A 21,635-nucleotide genomic window follows, 5' to 3' on the forward strand; every position below is an offset into this window, starting at 1 on the left:
AGAGGCCATTGTGCTCATTGGAACTGTCAGAGCACCAAAATTATTTTTGTAACCTTCCTTAGCCTTGTGCCTTGAGACAATCCAGTCACGGAGGTCTACAGACAATTCCTTAATCTTCATACTTGGTTTGTGCTTTGACATATATAGGCAGGTGTATGCCTTTTCAAATCATGTCCAATCAACTGAATTGACCACAGGTGAACTGCAATTAAATTGCTGAAACATCCCAAGAATGATCAGTGGACACAGAATGTACCTGAGCTCAATACAGAGTTTCATGGCAAAGGCTGTATATACTTTTGACATGTGATTTTTCAGGTTTTTTATTTTCAATAAATTAGCAACAATTTCAAAAATCTTTTTTCACATTAATCCATTTTGGAATAAGGCTGTAACAAAAAATGTGGAAAAAGTGAAGCATTTTTGTAAAAATAATGAAATTATATTCTTAATTCTTAAATTAAAGAAATCCACGGGTCCATGCAATCAGCATTTTCCCAAATATTTTCCTTTGTGTTCAACAGAAGAAAGAACTTTAAACAGGTTTGGAACAAATGAACGGTGAGTAAATAATGTTTTCATTTTTTGGGTGAACTATCCCTTTAAATGTTTTTAAAGGACTGAAATGAAGATTTCACTTAAGACACACTTATTTCAATTAAATACAGACATATTGTACTATGGAATTATAATACATAAAATGTTGATTTGTATCTATGTATAATATTCTCATCCTGAAATAAACAAAACATTAAACAACTGAATTTTTTTTTTTTTAATTTATGAAATGGACTCAACAATATATGACAATTGTAAAACAGTAATTCCGTACATGCAAACTTCTTAACAAATTAAAAAAAAAAAACATTTTCACATAACTTAGCTAGACTAGCTGTAGTTTCTTCACAGAAATGATGATGAGTTGGCTAGTTAGCCGTCTTTAAGTCATGTTAACTGTGCACCAGGCAACGTCTCGCCATGATGACTCAGTCTGAAGATCATGACAGATGATCATGGCCTCATCACACACACGCACGCACACGCACACACAGTATGTCAGCTAACAGCTTCAGTTCAAACATTGATGGTAAATGCATGAGAAGGGCTTATGCTAAAGCTGAGCTGCTGCGCACAATAGCTTTTATTGGTGCACAAAGAGACTGAGGACAAATATCAGCTATCATCACAAACACAGAAAAAGATGATGTTCACACTGTCAAATGCACAGAACACAAACCAACGCTCATTACAGAGAGTGTAGTGCAAACACTCATACAAAAAATAGTTAATTTTACCAAACGACAATATATTTTATTTAGCTAACAGAACTTAAACTGATTATTTTGTTTTGGTTTCCTATCTAACATTCAGTCTTTAAAATTAAATATACAATTTCCTTTTCCTTTTGTTTATAAAAAAACAGTAACTGATTAGCAAGGAGAAAGAAAAAAATAGACTAAAAGGAATGTTAAATCTTTTTTTATATCATTTAAATGCCTAATAGGCACAGCCATATCACCCTGCAGCCCAAGACAGGTTACTCACTGAAGCTAAGCAGGGCAAGTGGTGTTAGTGAGACGAGCAGGGGGGCGCTCAACCTGCGGTCAGTGTGAGTCCTAACTTTATGAACTTTTTATAAAGAGTGTAACCCTGGTGTCCTGGCCAAATTCCCTTCATCTGCCCTTACCAATCATGGCCTCCCAATCATCCCCATCCACCAAATTGGCTCTATCACGGTCTCTCTACTCCCCCTATAGCTAATGAGTGGTGAGCACGCTGAAGCATTTGTCCTGTGGCTGCCGTCGCATCATCTAAGTAGATGCTGCACACTGGTAGTGGTGTAGAGAGACCCCCCTCATAATTGTGAAGCGCTTTGGGTGTATGGCCATACATGATAAAATATGCTATATAAATACACACATTACATTAATACTATTATTCCATTAAATTTCTCAGATTAACATACTTTCTCGTGATTTTACACTTAAGCCACATCTAGCGTTGTAATCAAAATCAAATTGCAATTTCAAACGTTGTGATTAGTTAATCACAAGAGGCTGCAATATGAAGAAAAAAAAAAAAAAAAAAAAAAAAAATATATATATATATATATATATATATATATATATATATATATATATATATATATATATATATATATATATAAAATTTTATTCCCCCCACCCAGAGCAAATGCGTGACTGCCGAATGTGTTGCCTTACTAGGCAATTGAGTGCGCACACTTTTGTTCTGCCCAATCAGAATTGCGCAATCGAAAAAACAAACAGACAAACAAACAAGCAATTAGATATTTACCCCAAATCGCACAATCCTATTCACATCCATTTTAAAAAATTTTAATTAATATGAAAAATAAATTTAGCTTAATCCATAAATTTACCCTGCTATACCACTATTCTGCTGGGCAGGATCAACACAATGTGTTACACTGACTATTGCTAGCACAGAAGATGGAACACAAAATACCTGAAGGATATCAGAAAGAAAAACTACAGCTCATTCTTAGCAGGTCTATAGGGTGTGCAGCAGGACAGGGCATGTTTGAGCAGCCGAACGCTTGCCACAAACACTCCACTGCAGATTGACTCTGCGCAGACAGGAGACAGGAAGCTGCTGGGGGTGGAAGCTCAACCCAACAGGAAGTGAGAACAAAAGTAGCGTTCAAGGCAGCTGCAAGAGCACATGCTGATGTCACTAGGGTGCCATTGCACACGCTCAGTCCTGCTTTGGGTTGATGCTTCCCAGAATGCCTGGGGCAGGAAATGATAAAGACAAGGATGACGATGATGAGGGAACGTCACAGAACATCCAGTGGAGAAGTTCATATGTGTGTTACAGATTCCACACGCAGATGCTGAGATACTGACGCTAGACAGATTTAGAGTCTGAGCACTGCTTGTTATAATAGATTTAGATTTGAAATTATTCAAAAGGTTCTATAATCATTTAAATAATTTCAAAGCAGCTGGGTGAAGACATAAGATCAGTTTGAAGTGAAATTAGTTATTTCTTGCATTCAGGGTTCCCGTTAATAATAAATACAAATGCACTGACATGAAAATTCTGGGCCAAAACTAGAAACGCCTTGTAATAATTATATATTAAATAAAATAATTTTAAAAAGACTTTTCAATTTTAACTCAACAACCTAGATCAGTGGTTCTCAATTTTTTTTCATCAAGTACCACCTAAGAAAAAAATTGTCTCTTCAAGTACCACCAAAATGAGCAGTATTGAAATATAGTAGCGTAGTAGGCCAAGTATAGCAGTTACAGCTCTGCACAGTTAAAAAAAGTGGCAGATTACCTCAGAAATATAGGCTATATGTCATGTATGGCTTATTATGTACGTAATTTTTGATAAATTTTGAAATGTGTGTAGCATGTACATGACATATTTAATTCATCCGCGTACCACTAGAAGGAAGCCTGCGTACCACTAGTGGTACACTACCACAGTTTGAGAACCACTGACCTAGATCATATAGAAAAAAAATAAGCCAATAAAAATATGCATTTACACTGCAAAGAGCAGGAACGAAGTGCACAGTAAACATCTATGGTGCATACTTAAGTTATGGGTTCATGAATGAACGAAATGTTGAGTTATTTTCAACTTTGACAGTGGCATGCATGCTCTACTGCTCTTAGGCCGTACTCACACTAGGTACAGTTGCCTCGAACCGGGCCAAAGCACGCTTGTCCCCCCTCCCGTCTCCCCCGACGGCCCGCGCTCACACCATATCGGGCCTCGGCACGCTTACGTCATCGCTGCTGCGCTGTTCAGAAGCGCTCTCTATGGCAAGCATTTTTAGCATTTAAATCTTTGTTCTGACTCCATAAATATATTTAGAGATATCTCTAATTATATTTTGACTAGTCATAATTATAATTCGACTAGTCAGAATAACAATTAGAGATATCTGCAATTGCAATTGTACTAGTACGAAATCAGATTGGAGATATCTGCAAATATATTATGACTAGTCATATTCCTCCATTGACTTCCATTGAAAAATATTTGCAGATATCTCTAAATGAGTTTTGACTAGTCACAATTGTAATTAGAGATATCTCTAACTGAGTTTTTACTAGTCATACATTTGGAGATGTCTTTAATTCGTAATATTTAGAGATATTTACAAATATATTTGAAGATATCTCTAATTAATTTACTAATAGTCGAATTACAGTTGTAGATATCTTGAATTGGATTTTTGACGAGTCAAAACTCAGAGATATCTGCAAATATTTTTCAATGGAAGTCAATGGAGGAATATGACTAGTCATAATATATTTGCAGATATCTCCAATCTGATTTCGTACTAGTACAATTGTAATTGCAGATATCTCTAATTGTCAATCTGACAAGTCGAATTATAATAATGACTTGTCAAAATATATAATTATATCTCTAAATATATATATTTATGGATAGTCAGAACAAGGTTTAAATGTTAAAACGGCTTGCCATACGCTCTCTCACTCAGCAGCACAGTGGAGAGTTCTCTAGTTATATCGTTTCAGTCGTTTGTTATGCAGTGACATGCAGTCAAATATTTCGCCAAACAGTCCTTAGGGATGCGGGGACACGCAGTCAGATATTTTACCGAACAGATCCGCCACTTTTGGCGCTCATAAACAATCAAAGCTCTCGTGCTGCAGGAATGAGGAGGTCTGCTGAAGGCGCGCAGCTGGCGTGCTGTGAGGAGTTTGCGTCTTTAATAAACTACGGCAGTTTGCGATCACTGAACAGTAAGAATGATTAATAAATCCATATCAAACAGTCCCTTAAAAGTCACGTCTCGCTTTCGGTTTCGGGCTTTGGCGCGTTTCGCGCTCACACACAAGCGTACCGCGCCAAAGCCCAAGTGTACCGCGCTCAGGCACACCTCTTCCAACCGGGCCAGGGCCGGCCAAGTGAACCGTGCTTGAGCCCGATTCAGCGCACTCACACTTCTCAAACGATCCGGGAAACGGGCCTGGGCACGGTACGGATGGCATAGTGTGAGTAGGCCCTTACGCTTTGGTCAGCAATAAACAGCTTTAGCATGGTGCACTGAAACAAACAGCTTTCAAAGCACAGCGCTTTCTGCATCTGGTGTGAAGGCCACTATACACCACACAGCAACTAAGGCTGGAGGGAGAGTAAAACCAGTGCAGTTTTCAGATGTTTTTCTCTTTTGGTCAAAAACCGAAAATGTCAAATTATTTTTATTTAATTTTATTGTTCATAGTATTAAATTCAAAATCAAACCTTTTTCATTGAAATAACTGAAATTTTCCTGAGCTGCAAAATAAAATTAAATAACATGACTTTTCAATAAAAATAATACTGAATTAATGTTATTCATGACTGAACCATATCCACGACAAGTTAAATAAAAGTTAAATTGGAAATGAAATGTTGTAGAATGTCTTTTGAACTATTAAAAAAAAGTATAGAAAAAAAGAAAAATAATGGTGACTGTTAAACAATAGTAACTATTTTTAAAAAATCAGATGAATTGTGCGCTTATAAATCAATAAGTGTGCAATTCATCTGAGAATCAAACAGAACCATAAAAAATATAACCTTTACTAAATTAACGGTTCATGCTTTTAAGATGATTTTTTTCTGTTTCTTTTCCAGTTTCAGAAATGGCTAATTTATATATAAAATAAATGTGTTTAATGAGTGTGTGAACGCAAACTGACAAGTTGATATGAAGTTATTCTATGCTGTAGAAAGTCCTGTGATGCATACACAACTCAACTAAACATCTCTTTGAAAGAACAAAGGCTAATAGAATTATGACAAGTGCACAATTCATCTGAGAACATAAACCAAAGTGCATTTTTAGACAGCTCAGCTGATGTGCGTCTAATCGACACGAGTTCCTTCTCCTTTCTGCCTGCAGTGTGATTCAAAACCACAAGATAGAAAATTTCCATGCCAGTCAATTTTTGGAGTGTTTACCACCATGAGATCAGAATACAGAAGCCCCTCTAAAAAACATAATGTTTGCAGAAGATTGTTGAGCCTAAACCAATGCAAAATTTGAATTACTCAACCGGTGGTCAGCATGAGCTTTACAAGTTTGTGTCCCCTACGCAAAAAATGGGAAGTCAAAAACTTTTCCATTGCAAAACAAACTAAAGAGTGTTTAACATTGATAAGAGACACACTAAACATGACAATACAAACTTTAACCAAATAGATCACATCATTTATGGCACTTATGTCATTAGGAGACTTTGTGTGCTTCTGCATGTTCTCAAGAAGATTTGCAGAGGCTGACGATATTATAATGTATTAATGTTCCAATTCATCAAAGGGCCAAATGCTTTGCTTCTTAAAATGGGTATTAATGTAGTTTTGCTTATATTTGTTCCTTGACTCTCAGGGCCCTATCATACACCCGGCGCAGTGTGGCGCAAGGCGTGACGCAATAGTCTTTTGGTAGTTTAAGCTTGGCGCAAGAGTTGTTTTGAGGCGTTGCGCTACGCTGTTTAAATAGCAAATGCATTAGCGCTCATTTTTGCGCCCATAGGCGTTCTGGTCTAAAAAGGAAGGCGTTCTGAGGCGGACCGCTGATTTTTCATTAGACCAAAACTAACCCGGTCTAAACTCAGGCGCAGAGTTGCGCCTCGCTTACGCACTGCTTAATACGCACAAGAGAGCAATAGGCAAATATCTTTAAATATGAAAAATGTTTATATTAAGGATATATATAGGATATAATAAGAATAGATATAGGATATAAATATAAAGTATTAAAATATTACAAAACATATTATTTTCTAGCCAACATAAATATGAAAAACCACTGCTTTCATGTCTTCTTCATCTCGGGAGGCTTTTTCAGTTCATTCATAACAATTTGCTTTTGTATAATGTTATTATTATTAGCAGTATTATTTATTATATCCATATTTATATTTGTTTTATTAAAAACAAGCTTAGATTTGCCCACCTGTCAGGTTTTAGACCATATGGGGCACAGCATGTGTTTTAGGATATAACTCAGGTTTTTGAGCACATTTTGCTATTATTATTCATTTATTCGTTTGCTGGAAATTAGAACTGAATTTAGAAATAGTTTTGAAACGAATATTTGCGCTTAACAAACAAAAGTATTTATTTATAGACTAACTGATGTCTGTGCATAAAGGTTTCCCTATCCAAGAGCGAAAGTGAAAGTGATCCATTATCTCTCATTCTCACACAGTAGATGCTCTGTTTAACAGTTTTCTGTTAAAAAAAATGTTAATTGTTAACTGTTTGCTTGTGAAATGCTCATTTTTTTCCACTTAGACTTACTTTGTGTCCTGTAAATAGTGAATGCGCTCTTGGCGCGACGCAGCTGACTCTTAAAGGGAATGGGAGATGAGACTGTAATTGGTTTATTCTTTAAACACACCTATAACTCATTAAGAAAATAAACTCAACCCTTTTAGACCATGCACCGAAGCGCAAAGCAAATTTCCCGTCCTTAAATTAGCAAAAACGCGTCCTGACACGCCCTGAAAGCGTTTGCGCCCTGCGTTTTGCGCATGGACCGTCAAAATAGAGCCCTCAAAGTGCTTAACTTGTATTTCATAAATCAGTAAGAAAATGTACAATTTTTGGGTGAATTATGCCTTTCAAGTGCATTTCAAGTCATTCAGACGCGACTGTGCATTATTGCATGTCTGCTTTAGACAAGTAAACCCAATGTGGTCTTGACGAAGAGCCTGAATGCCTCCACACTGTGGTCTGTAACCAAAACTCTGTTTCACGGAAGTCATCAAACAAGCTTTCTCCCCATTCAAGTGCCTAATTTTAAATGGTTCAAGAGGAAGATTCCATCTTTTCCAAGAATAAACTCAAAAAACAACAATGGAACACCCACGAGATATGAGTTTCTCTCACACTGACAGTCAGCTTTTAGGTCCATTTTCAGCTTTGGGATTATACAAATCGATTTTGGAAAGCTGAAAGTTATTCTTCGAAAAATCCACTGGTCCTTGCAGAAGACACAAAGGCTTTACACATTATAGCTTTGAAGAGATTAATGCCTGAGGGGGGCATAAAAGTGTTTGAACTCTTTCTCTATAAAAAATGTCAACAGAAAAGCTATATAACAAGACTAAGATTAAGAAAGATAATGTCTTATGTTAGATTGTTTTTTTTTTCTATTTTTTGTTATGGTAAATTTTTTAAAGTTCCAAAAAGCTGTCAAGCATATTTAGAACAAGAGCTGATTTATAACATTAAAGAAGAATAACAGTGCAACACCAAAATACTAATCAAATGCCAATAAACTACTAGGCTTTACAGATTTGTCAGGAAAAACATTACACTGAATTACAATGGAATATTATTTCGCTCATATTTTAACATTTAACCTTCACAAGCACAATTTAAACATGGACATAAACTTCACTTTCATTTAACACATACAATTTTAATTTAATTGTTGGATTTTTTTTGTTGCTTTTCAGTAATGATTGTTTTAAACAGGGTTGCGTGATTATTTTAAATTAATCTACAAATAAATCGTGATTCGGCAAAGCTGCGAATCTCATGCACATCTTGTCAGGAATACAGCTCTAAGATCACTATAAAAAGAAAAAATCCAGGAAATCAAACAGAGCAGAGGATTTAACTGCTTTTATTGATACAATGTGACTAATTAAAACAATCAAGGAACCATCGCAAATAATGATTAATTAGAAACACTCGATTACAGTACTGAAAAACGTGTTATAAAATTTTTTATATTTTATTTTTTTTACATGTTTTCAGATCAGCAAAACCACAAAGCCATAGCTCACTGAAAAGGATTGGCAAAGGACCTCAAGTCAGGAGGTCACAGTGCAAAAAGTCAGCACACTTAAACACTAGGCTATTGATGCTGACATTATTTTGTATTTACAATTCTTTTTCTGGAATTGTGTATATAAAAAGAACCTCATTTATTCCAAGTACAAATAAAAAGATTATAAAGTAATGCACACTTGTTGCATTTTGGCATTATCCACACACAAGCTAAAGCATATAAAATACTTTAAAAAAAAACTTGCTCTGAAATATATGCAGAGGGTATGAAAATAGAAGATTCTAGCTTCTGTTCCCAATTACATTTTCCCCCCCTAAACACTTGATTCATTTTCACTCTTCGTCATTTCCCTTTCAAGTCCTGCATTCATAATTCAGACGTCTGTGGCAGTAAACACCCGAAACCATCTAAAATAAATGACAAGACAGAACCTTAAAACGAAATGCGCATTGCCTTTTTGACGGCAGCTAAAACGAACCCGACTAATTCTGTTTTTTGTCATTAAAATTTGAACACATCCGCATATGTGATGAACGGACAGCTCTTTTCAATTACAGCGCACATTAAAACTTCTTATGCAGGAATGCATTAACATTTAATCTGCTTGACCGCTCCCTGTCCCCAACTTCAATGTTATTTAAAACATTTAGGACTCTTTTGAAAACCGGTTTTGAGTTTTTATGTAATCCTCGTTTTCCCAGTCTCGATCCACTCCACTACTTAATATCCTTATCTTTCGCTCCTGCATTTCGCAATAGGTAATGAATAGTTTAAAAAGGCATGTTGGCTTTGAGCGAAAAAGATTCAGAACTTCCATTAAGCTGAAAAAGGCAACTTTCCATTTCCCTTTATTACATTTTAAGACAGTCTTAGGGGAAGTGAGGAAAATCTGACGGTGCTCTGGATAAAAGTAATGGTACGTGACAGTTTGAGGACCAGTAATATGTAAACTTCAGTGTCGGTACTGAAGTGAGGTATTCGTGGGGATTTCTGAGAAGTGAGCACTTTTGGCATGAACATGGGTTATATTCACAATGTGGTTGGTCCCACAATCACAATGTAAAAGGACCCGCACAATGACGTATCCCCAGCTTACCTAGAGGCTAAAAGAGTCAATAATAAAATAAAATAAACTACAAATGTCCGAGTAAGATTAAAAAAACACTAGATAGTTTAAAAAGGGCAAATAGTTAAAGGATATGTTCATTCATTAATTTTCCTTCGGCTTAGTCCCTTCATTCAGGGGTCGCCACAGCACAATGAATCGCCAATTTCTCCAGCATATGTTTTACACAGCGAATGTCCTTCAAGCTGCAATCCAGTACTGGGAAATAAGGGATATGTTCCCAAATCTTTTTTTAAATAAATAATAGTCATCATTATTTAAATTTATTTAATTAAATAATATAAATTAAATAATAATTTTTATACGTAACTAAATAATTACATTTAACATTTATACTACATATAACAAAATTATTTGAATATATTCAAAATCTTCTAATGACTAGATTATTGACAGGATACATTTGATTTGCAATAAACTCAAATAGATATATTTATAAATCATCAAAATTGATCATAAATTTCTCATAAATATTGATGGCACATCTCTCTTTATTTTTTTAATTAACTCTCATAAAAGTTATGCCAATACCGAGTATTTATACTCCTAACAGCACTAATAATCTAACTAGGCAGTCATCAAACAGCTGGAATATTCCTGGAGTTGCACCGCTGGTTCACTTCTGAGCAGATTTTCAGTCAAGTTGAGTCATATTTCTACCCACTGCAGGAAAAACCTGTCGTGTTCTCTGCTGAATTAAGTTTTTTTTAATTGACAAATGCATTATCTAATTTACCAGAAAAGCTTAGTGGCATGAAACCCATCCAACAAATATAAAAGCCCGTCCTCCTGACTCAACTAAAACGGTACAGCAACAAGACGCTTCCAGCTGTAGCACCACATACAGCTTGCTCAAATACTGTAGAGGAAGAACCCTTTAAATTAAAGTAGGTCACAAGGCCAGAGCCTCCCCATCAGTTTGAAGAGCCCCTCTATTGATCACCAATAGAGTCAAGGTAAAACCACTGAGCTGTTGCTCTCATTTGAGCAAGCAATCAGCCTAAGAGTTTACAAAGGCCCCTCTTTATAAATGACCTGCCTTTGGCTTAAAACTCTAAGAATGTAGAAGAAATCAATGCCTTTTATCCGCAATTACAACAGACTGAAAATCTAAGATCTGACTGGATAATTAAAAGCAAAATGCTGATATTTATTTAAAATCAGTTCTACAAAAGGCGTCTAGAGATGGACCAATCTGGTTATTTTAATAAGCAACTTTTTATTGCTGCATAACAGAATATTTTTATGAACATGCCAATATTACTATTTAGGACAGTAACAATTATTGACCAATTCCCTGATCTCAATTAAGATCACAATGTACTTTGAGCAATACTGAAAAATCAACTGGTATGACAATTTCAAACAAAGTGAATCATCTGGAGCGCGTTTCTGGAGTTCAAAAATTGCCAACTCATTCTTTCTGGAAAAGTTCTCGTCTAGTGGTAAACACATTCAAGGTACATCACGAAGAATCCTATCTTTATAGATTTGTTTCTTCGCAGATCTGTGTTTACCCCTCTCATTATTAACCAACTATAGTGCAAATTGGTGGGCAGATCTAAATAGGCAGTGATGTTAAAAGCAAGCATTGATATTCTGGTTAGACATATTGAAGTGGCACATACCACAATCTTTCATTTTGGCAGACTGGCTTCATTGTAATGTATTGTTAGACTATTTGATGACCTAACTTCTGTGAAAAGATCAAGGGTATTTGATTTCTCAGTTCATGATTGCTTGAAGTGTGACTCCAATCAAAAGTAACGCCTACACTCTTTTTTAAACAATAAAAGGATGTAAGTGTTAATAAAATATCAATAAAAATGCAATAAACGGAGTCTTTGTCCAAACCATTATCAACATTGACAGACAAAACTTCTATTTTTGAAATGGTTTCTATTTCTGCAACTACACGGCTGAACAACGATAAAAATTAATACTAATGTGTTCTTTATTCAGTGTTCAATGTTACCAGTGTGATTTTGAATACTATTTTAATACTATTTTAAAATATAGTTTATTTTCTTATTTATTGCCATACTGAAAGTGGCAGCACATAATTTATATTTTGAAACTAAAATAACTTGCAAACATGGTAGTAAAAATGAATAGTTTGAAAATTAACATTGCAGTGAGTCATTGTAAAGCAACACATATTCTTCACTCATGTAGTAATGTTTAAGATTTTTAAAACGTATAAATTTGATTATAAACCTCATTTCGTTGGGAGCTCAGTGCACTATTCTGTGATTCTGAATGGCTCTGGTTTTTAAATGTTTCTGTCATGTCACACCTATGTGGACTGACAACTTTTATGTTGCAGGAATCTCGTCATGTAGCTTGTTGATAGGACATGGTCTAAGACGGCTTGCTTGTAATTTTTTTTCTGTATGAAGTGCTTTACTTGACTGGAGTATAGAATTGTAGTGCTTTAAACCCCATGGAGATATGTTGATCTCGCGAGTGAAGGACAATTAAAACTATACCATAAAATAGGCCATTAAAAAAGGACATCAAATTTAAAAAAAAAATAATAATCTAAACATATTTATGAAGGTGCAGCTGCTTTTCTGAACATGAATGATGTGTTCAGGATGCTGCTGGTTTGAGTCCTCACCTCCAGATCTGGGACACAGCAGAAACTCCAGAGCAGGTGGAGGAACCACAAGCCTGCTGTCGTCTCCTTCTGAGGTGTTGATGAGGAGCTCTAGGACACCAAAAGCTGTCTAAAGCTGTGCTCAGCCTAAAATCACTGATGGTGCTGGAAGTTCACTATGTGCAATAGTACTGGATTAAATAAAATACCACAAAATTTCATAAACTATGCATTACAACAGTCTTGTTCCATTAATCTGTCAATAAAGCAAGTATTGATAAGTTGATCAACATAAATAAACTCATTACTGCTTGTTGGATTTAAAAATGTGCAATATAAATAATGTATTGTATAAAAATGAGTGTCAAATTACCTTTTCTACCCCTTGTTCCTTCTGGAATTTATTTAAAGGTCATTTTTGCTTTACTATTATTTTTTAATACCTACTTCATTCAGTTAAAACATTAAACTGTTACCAAATAAAAATATTTAATAATTTATGCAAGTAAACTGTTATTGCTGCAATATTATCATTGATTGTTTATTGATATTTAAATTAATATTGATGCAGACAAACACAAAATAAAACTTATTTTTCTGTTTGAAGAGACTTAACATTATATTTCAGCAGCCAAAAATTATATGCCAAATTAGATCAGAACTTTTATGTGGAGTGGACTAACATTTTAATCTATGAAGCTGCATAATGGATATCTTGTTTGAGAAATTTGGCAGAGTACATCTCTGATTGGCTTAACCAATTAGTGTCATGTGATGCAAGTGATGCAATAAATAAATAAGTGCAATGCTAGGAACTGACACACCTTCATTATTTTCACAATTAATTGTATGTTTCATGCAACATAACAAGATATTCCTGATTCACATTTTTCAATTCAATCTAGTCTTTCCATTTCCCATTGATTATTTATTGGTCTTTTGTATGACAATGCAAATTAAATATAGAGAGGTAAACAGTATTGTATTGTCCATTGTTAATCCCATCCTGTAACCTCTCATTCATTAACTCAATTAACAAAACAACAATAAATAAAAACCTAAGTAAGTACATTAAATACATAAGTACACTACATCTAAAAAATTACATTTAAAAAGTCTATAAATCTTTCTCAGACCAAGAATTATTATTGTTTATTTATTCAGGTCTGATAAAATATTTTGACATTTTCCCCATTCAGCTTAATATGTCATTGCTATAAAGTGGTTAATTAAGAGGATTTAAGTTTCGAAAGTGTCAATAAGACCTCAAATGCACCATCTATTACTGAATCTACAGCCCATCATAGTTTCATTTCTTCAGTTGTGCAAGACATTTGTTGTCGTGCATTTCTTGCCCGAAGCATCGATTTAATGCAACATGCAGTAATCACGCAGAAGCCAAATGTTTAGCATCAATCTAACCCCGGTCTGAACTGGTAGCCGCCACGTCGCATTGCAGCTCATCTACAGAACACTGAACTCTGCTCAACTCTGTCACATCGCCAAGAGTCCAAAGCCAATGACTTCTAGTTGTTTAGTCAGTGCAAATCACAGTCACCATGAATAGAGTTGCTCAGCAGATGCATTCTGCTCTTCTCCGCCGACTTGACTTCAGAGCGATGTAGACAAGATCAGATCAACTCCTAGGGAAGACGTAGCGTCTAATAGGTGGCATGCTAAATTCAGCTTGACTAAAGGCCGAGGGCAATGGAGCATGGGCCTGTTAAATCATGTCCGTCCCTACCAACTCATCTCAAGGAAAATATCAAAGTGTGTGTCACAGCCTGAGCGGAGAGAGAGCAAAACAACATTTATGTCAATGCAAATTGAGTCAGTTGATTATAGCATCAGCAAACTGTACTTTATTACCCTTGTCTGGATTATTCCACCTATTTTTCCACAGATAGATGCAAATTTCCTTGATAGGTAAACCAAACTATGTAAGAAGCAAATAACAGACGTTAGCACAGTTTAAAAAGTATGCAGCGGATTTGAGGGCGTCAAAGTATAAACGCAGGGGACGCTGAATGACAGCTGCTGAAACTACTCTTTATTCATAATGGAGAAACTGAAACTGTGGAGGAATGAAACGAAACTTCAAAAACCGTGACTGCAGAAAAGCAGACAGCATCTGCAACCACTCATTAGAGAACTTACGAATGACTTTTGACACCTGACCCATTTATAATCGTTTGATCTTGGTCTTTTAGCTGCAGTATAATATTTTATCAAGTTATAGTGTTATCAATCGTCACAACAGACACCAATAATGCCAAAGAACACAGAGGTAAAATAACAAGTCTTCTCATCTGAATACAAAATATTTCGAAATGTTCATAAAGCGATTAAAAAAAATTAATTCAAATGAATCAAGCAGTTTAATCTGAGCCTCACTGTTATATGATTTGCTCAGGCATTATGAAATTGCCACTTTCTGATTATCTGGTGGCAAATATCAAAAGTAAAAATGGAATTTACAGAGGTAGGAGAAGCTGCGTGAATCTTTTCTTTATTTATTGAATTACCTGCACCTCAGAAGACAATTGCCTCATGCAAGCATAGTGGCGTTGGAAGGCATGAGAAGCTAAGCAGACACTCTTGATTCTGGAGGTAATTAGGGTTGTAACAATATACCGGTATGACGGTCTACCACGATTTGAACGTGCACGATTATCATACCATGAACAATTGCATATCAACGGTTTTAACCCTTAAAGACCGAGACAGCCGCCCGTGGCTAAAAATAAGTATTGCTCTTAAATGTTTAATAACTTTTGATCCGCTGATCCGATTCATACAATTCAAAGATTGGCATAAAGAAGAGAATCTCAGCTTTCCAGTGCTGTATCACATAACATTTGCGGACTTTCAGAGACATTGCAGACAACCATATCCAAATCCATATCCACAGACAACCATATCCATGCTGGCACATGAAACCTAAGGATGTTCCATATTGAATCTAGTTTCGTTATGTAACTATTTATAGTATAGTAAATATTTATATCTATTTTTTACAGAGGATTTGCACCATGTTTATTTGGACTTTATTTGGACTTTGACACATTATTTCTTATTTTCTTATTTTTTTATTTTTTCTTTGTAAGTGGTGTTGTTTATAGTAACTGAAAATATATTATTTGGAAAAAGTCAAATTTGCTTCACTGTTCTATTATTTTGTAACATTTGTAACATACCGTATACCGCGAAACCGTCAAACCGTGGTATTGTTTTAGACGATTATCATACCGTAAAAAATTCATACCGTTACAACCCTAGAGGTAATTAATAATATAACACTAATACCGACGTTTAGGAATTAAAAGTTTATCCTACTCAGTTATGCGCATATATATTTTTTGTGCATTTTTAAATTTATGCGCATCTTGACGTTTCCAATCAACTTTTTATGCGCATATCGAAAATGAACGTTGATATTTACAAATCCCCACCTGTGGCCTCATGATAACGAAAATGGACCATCAGATGTGCATGTCACAATCTCACCCAAAAGTAGTAGGTCATTCAGGTACTTTGTGTAGTCTTGTGAATTCAGGTACATTTTACATGCTGTAATGAATTCGAGATCTTTTTACATACTTTACATAGTCCAGTGTTTCTCAACCACGTTCCAGGAGGACCACCAGCTCTGTACATTTTCCATGTCTCCTTAACCAAACACACCTGATTCAGATCATCAGCTCATTAGCAGAGACTGAAAGACCTGTAATGGGTGTGACAGACAAAGAAGACATCCAAAACATGAAGTGTTGGTGGTCACTTAGGAACATGGTTGAGAAACACTGGCTGTGTCCAAAATGGCCTACTACGCAGTAGGTACTGGATTTGGAATTTACTACTTGACCGTTAAAGAAAAGTATTACCTACACCACAATGTGTCAAAGCTAGTTACTGGCGGGCCACAGCTCTACACAGTTTAGTTCCAGCCATGCTTCAACACACTTACCTGTAAGTTTCAAACAAGCCTGAAGGACTCAGTTAGTTTGATCAAGTGTTTGATTAGGGTTGGAACTAAACTGAGCAGCAGCCCTCCAGGAACTGGCTTTGACAACTGTGGTCTATACAGTATAGGAATAGTATGAATGGAACTTGGATGAACTACATAAGCCAGTTTGTCATCACGTGACATACCCGCATCAGTTTTGTCACTTCACTCCCATTCATAATATCTCTCATGGTGCATCATAGGATAGCATAGCGTTCATCGGATGTGCACTTCAAAGACTCGCCGGAAGTAGTAGGTCATCCATGTTCTGCTCGCATACTGCTTTTCGAATTCTATGAATTTGGATATACTGCTCAACTCGCATACTGATATTAGCGTACTAGTTAAGAAGTATGTGATTTCAGAAGCAGCCACTGTTCTAGTGTTAAGATATGGCTCAGGTCAATAATAATGCAGCTTACAACAAAAAAAATATATATAATTTTTTTTTTTACTTAATTCAGAATCAAAGGATATTCTGTAGCAAACTACTAGAGCACACAAACCAAAGTATTAATGAATAAACTGTAAGTAACATGCAGAACTTTAATACTTAACTTATCTGTATAACCTTTCTCTCGAGGACACTGTATTTGAATCACTGAAGAGTACTGCAGTAAAACCTCTTCATTTCTTTTGAAGAAAAAAAAATGCTCCTGGTTATTTCTAGACTGAAAAGTCTAAAGCATAATAACTCATTAAAGAGCCGTTTAATCCCAGAACGACGTGCACACTCCACATGGCTATCGGGCATTTTTTTCAACAACAGAGCAAACCAATTTGTGTCAGGGGTACAATGACCCCTGAAGCAAACATTTTGACTGACTCCCTCTTCATCACATCACAGATGAGACAGAGCATTAAGTGGAGCCGTCCTGCTCAATCAGCCTCTATAGAGAAAATTAAGAGTGAATAAAAAGGTCAATTCAAAGAGGCTTGGCCTTTCAGTGACAGCTATCAGCCAGTTGGTGTTTACAAGAAAAACAGCCACTGTTGTCCATTTAAGAAAATCATTCTGCTAACTACATAAGCAAATTAAAACAGAGAGAGTGTATAACATTTTGTTCAATTACAAGTAAATTAAAGAGAAAATATTTAGATTGTTCTCCATGTTGTGCTAGTAAGCAAAAACCCTCAAAAGCCTGTGATTTACAAAAAAAAAAAAAAAAAAAAAAAACGCTTCAAGATCATCATGTTTCACAGTCACAAAGCCTGAATTTATAATCCAAGCAAGACTGTAATGATATTGTTGGTGCCTTAAAGCCAAAACACTGTTAAAAGTATGATAGCATTATCATACGGCTCTGAAAACATGCACTCACTTCTCTTGACAAATGGAGCGAACTTTCCATACAACAGGACAGCGCTTAAATCTACTGTGCTGGACAGTATTCCCTGACTTTTTCATCACAAGGAGTTCATCACAACGTTCATCACAAGGTGAAACAGGCAAAAAAATATATATATAATAAAAGAAAATAAATAAATAAAATCGCCAAATGGAAAAAAAAATGCAGCAACTGTATTTTGGACACAAGATAAACTTTTCAGCTAAAATACTATTAGAAAATTATACAATAGAAAAAATAAATTTACTATTACAAAAAAATAAATATATAAAATATTTAATTATATAAAATAGGTTACAAATGAAATATTGTGTCTGTATAGGTTTTTAATTATTTTTTTATTAGATCATAATTTATACTTCAAAAACCAATTTTATTAATGACATTTTAATAACTGGATTTTACTAAAATGTTGCTGTCAACTTTATGAATGACTTATATTTTATTTGTATTCTAAAAAAGGAAAAAAAAAATTTTCACTTTATAGTCACTTAAACTGTATTAGTAGTTTACCGAACATTCTCTCTAAAAATCAGTACTGGCCTTTGATAAGCCTATGTAGATTAAACACCAAAAACAAGTCAAAACACAGCCTCATCTACTGTTACATCAGAACAGAATTCAAGACCAGGCGACCCGAAGCACGTTTACCACCAAAACCTCATTTTGAGATGCTTTCGGGTGCAGTGAAAGGGTCATTCTAGATCTCCAGACCAACAGAAACCTGTGGGTTTTCTTCATCACCACCATTTTCTGATATGCTGATGTTAAACACGATTTCACAAACTCAAAGCTACAAGGAAGTCAAAACGTTTTTTTAAATACAATATGAGCAGTAAATGTGTTAGGGTTATTTAGAGGTACTTAAGTTAAAGCAAGGCAGCAAATGTAACTATAACAATTGCACTAAAGCCCACTCAGAAGACCTTAGCAACTGCAAATCATCACCTTGGCAACTACCAAGAACACAGACTTTCACATGGGCAAATACATGTAAATGTGGTCTAAAACATAATGTTGTCAGTGTCAGCAGATATTACAGATGGCCTCTTTCTTCTGAATCTTCTTCTTTTAACACCCTTGCTGACTTTTGGGCCATTTTTGCACACTTTGAAGAATCACTTCCTTATTAAAATCACAGATGCAAATAATTATAAAAAAGGACAGAGAACTTCAAACTCAACAGAGCATGCAGGAGGGAGTTGCTGAATTTGGAGTCAGTCAATAACCTAAATTCTTTATAATAGTAATGGCCAAGCAACATTATCCCAAAATAATTATTAGGAAGAAATATGCCTGTTTACATAACTTAAAAAGATAAACATATAAATGTCTTTACCAATGGTGCACAAACTAAGTCCTAGATGGCTGGTGTCCAGAAAAGTATAGCTAGGGCTGAAGGATTCTGGCTAAAATGAGAGTCACAAATTTTTTTTTTACTTAAAATGAAGCTCACGATTTTCTCACAATTCTGTAGATGTAAACTAAAGGTTAAAATGAGTAGCCTCATATTATTGTTATTTCTCATTTGTTAAAACAACAAAAATAATATTAGGCCTATGTGTAGCTTTACTGTTGGTTAAAATGCTACATTTTGTTTAGACTTTGAATGGTGGACTTGAACAGACTATAAATATGTCCTGGTTGTTAATTCACAGTAAAGTGATGATGACATCAGAATATAACTATTCATAATTATAAAGTTGAATTATGTTTGAGACATATGCTTGCCATGTCACGAAGAACATTATTAGACAATTTTTTTCACTGGTAAACTGAAACATTTGTCAGTTTCAGATTCCCTCTTGCATTATATATTATATAGGCTAGATTAGTTTCAGATTTTCACGCACAACACTTTGTGTTTACCATGAATGAAAATACATATCAAATGCTTTTAAATCATAACTTTAAAATGTGATATGTTCATTTAAATGAGGTGGCGCTTTCGGTTTCACTTTCACTGCAGAGTGCGGCTCATGTCATAGCTGGTGTCACTTTGAGTTCAGTTTGCAACAAACATGACTGTTACTTTTTTTCAATTCAATTCAGCTTTATTTGTATTGGCTTTTACAATGTAGATTGTGTCAAAGCAGCTTCACATAAATGGTCATAGTAACTGGAACAGTGTGGTTCAGTAACTGGAACTGTGGTTCAGGTTTTAGTGTTTAAGTTCAGTTCAGTTCAGTTTAGCTCAGTTCAGTGTGATTTAATCATTACTGAGATTACTCTGTTACTTACAGCTTTAATACCTATTATTCACAGCCTAGGCAGGTTCTGTTCACTAAAGTAGGCATCATTGGCGGGCACATGCACGTCCTCTTTGTAGTAAGCAAACAGTCAGCTTAAGTGATTCCGCAACCCCGAATACGTCATTACATGAAGACAGTAATGACATTTTTGGGTGAATTACACCTTATAAATGCAGTATGTGACACTTTTAATGTGTCCATATTGCTGAGCTAAATATATAAAACACTGTGACCCTCAAGGACCAAGTTTGGGCAGCCCTGGTCTACGAAGTCTTTTAGTACATGCATGCTGTTTGATACATAATACATGGAAGCAGGATGATATATGATTGCTTGGTGCATTATTCATAACTCCACCCCTTGTTCTGCATGCATTATCCAACACTATAATCTGAAGTGGAAAAAAAAAAAACAATCACAGGACCAGTCCAATGTTATAATCCTGCCCAATGTCACACGTTTTCATCCACACCACTTCAGGACGTGGCTCATTTAGCAACTCTGCCACTCCATCACAAAGACCTGAAGATAATCCCGTACAGTAATCAGATCAATCGAGTGATGCTGTTGACGTGCTTATGACAGGCTTATGCATGCATAATGCATGAAAGATGCCCCCAAGTTCAACCTGAAGGATTAGAATGATTGCGTTTAAATCTCTGGGCACTTGAATACAAGCCCTTTCCTCTGAATATCTCATATGCTGCAATCCAGCTCAAAGAGGGATGGCTTGAACTCTCCTTAGGGAGCGAACGAAAGAGTGCGGCTTTACATAAGCTGGACAGTGATGTACAGCTGTGAGGTCTGGACAGATTAACAGATGCTGCGCTTGAGATTAGCATTCAGACGCAAAAGAAAAGAGAAATTGTGTGATTCTGTAAACAGACGTTCTAAGAAGCTGCTGTTTCCATGGAAGACAGCGATATCATGAAGCCGATAACAGAGGTGAAGAAATAATGGCGAAAATACCTTAGAACTAATAGAAGAAATGTGCAGTGCGCTTTTTATTTCATACCTTAACATTTACTGAACTTAGCCCTAACAAAAGCAAGTTCTTCTTAATAAAAATATCAGATGTGAGAAAATTATGGCAAATTTTAAATGATTTGTCTATTCGTTTTAAAAATGTTCAAATATCTACTTAAACTATTCATTCAAATGCTGACCACAGCAAAGTGCTTTGAAATGAAATAAAATAAACAATAGCTAACATTGTTTTAAACAAATAGGAACTCGTTTGAACTAGTCAATGTTTAAAAATATATCTTTAGTTCCTCAGTTTCATTTGCCAACCACTATAAACTCCTTTGCAACTACATTAATATCACTAAACATAATTATAAATGAGGAAATAAACTTGAAAAACTCAAAAAACTGTCTCTGAAATCTAAAAATATCTCTCTTTGTTCATTCATATCTAAGAATGCTCTACGTAAATGTTCTATTTAATTCATGCATTCCAGATGCTGATTACTACAA

General features: G+C 35.3%; 1 protein-coding gene across 6 annotated transcripts in view; it reads right to left on the reverse strand.

The window, feature by feature from the left end:
* grb2b (growth factor receptor-bound protein 2b) overlaps window positions 1-21,635 on the reverse strand; it is a 55,802-nt gene that overhangs the window by 31,962 nt on the left and 2,205 nt on the right.

The sequence above is a fragment of the Danio rerio genome, chromosome 3 (genome assembly GCF_049306965.1).
Source record: "Danio rerio strain Tuebingen ecotype United States chromosome 3, GRCz12tu, whole genome shotgun sequence".
NCBI classification, from domain to species: domain Eukaryota; kingdom Metazoa; phylum Chordata; class Actinopteri; order Cypriniformes; family Danionidae; genus Danio; species Danio rerio.